This window comes from Aplysia californica, unplaced genomic scaffold, assembly GCF_000002075.1.
Source record: "Aplysia californica isolate F4 #8 unplaced genomic scaffold, AplCal3.0 scaffold00623, whole genome shotgun sequence".
In the NCBI taxonomy this organism is placed as follows: Eukaryota; Metazoa; Mollusca; class Gastropoda; order Aplysiida; family Aplysiidae; genus Aplysia; species Aplysia californica.
The window spans coordinates 405,491-406,311 of NW_004797893.1; the positions used below are offsets into that span (position 1 = coordinate 405,491).

Sequence of the window (821 nt, forward strand, 5' to 3'; positions counted from 1 at the left end):
CAAATCTCCACTCTTCTTGCAAAGAGGTAGGCCTATTGCTTGTCTGTCTTCAGTCTTCCCAGTTCCCAGTCGGGCCGACAGCATGACAGTGTGCCATCTGTTGAAAACAGTGAGTGAGACGTAGACTGTAGACTAGAGCTGTTGATGTGAGAGTTCTTTTGTTTATATTTAGAATCTATATTTATTATTGTTGGAAGAGACGAAGAGAAGGTGAAGTTTAGATCTAGAAGAATCTAGATCTCTATATCTAAGCCAGACTAATCTATATTATAGATCTTGTTAGAGTTTAGGCCCAAGAGTAAGAGTCGGAGAGTGCATTCTTCGTGTGTATTTTTGTTATTGTTTGTTGTTCTCTAGATTTTTCAGGAGGAAAAACGATCGTTCATCGAAAATACATCCGCAATCTTCATTTAGATTTAGATCTAGATCTAGGCTAGCCTCGAAACTAGATCAATGATTTATCTGTCTGTCTAGGCCATAAATCTAGAAGAACCTAGTTCTACCCTTAGCCAAGAGGGCGCTGAAACTTTCCGAAATCACGAAAGAGTTACCCTACCGGGTCTGTATACTTTGTGACTTTGTTCCCGGTTACCGGGTCTGTATACACTCCCTTTTCCGTAGTTCCAACCAACCCCCTTGTCTGAGCCTAGATATCTAGATTCTAGATCTAAAGTCTAGATCTAGATCTAGAATCTAGTTCTAGATAGATGTCTAGATCTAGATCCTAGAGTAGAGTCTCTATTATTCTATGTTTGATACGCGACGAGCTAAGATATCAAACTTAACAACTGCAGAACATCAAATTATGATAAAGTTCAGGG

General features: G+C 39.5%; 1 protein-coding gene across 3 annotated transcripts in view; it reads left to right on the forward strand.

Moving 5' to 3' along the window:
• Positions 1-821, forward strand: part of LOC101861315 (E3 ubiquitin-protein ligase listerin) — a 42,847-nt gene continuing 42,026 nt past the window's right edge. For 2 of the 3 annotated variants that reach the window (XR_001185227.2, XM_005107697.3), the window contains exon 1: positions 2-109. The gene's annotated coding sequence lies outside the window, so the exon portion shown is untranslated. Of the gene's footprint in view, positions 147-821 lie in introns of all 3 variants that reach the window. The other variant, XM_013087685.2, reaches the window with a different exon arrangement.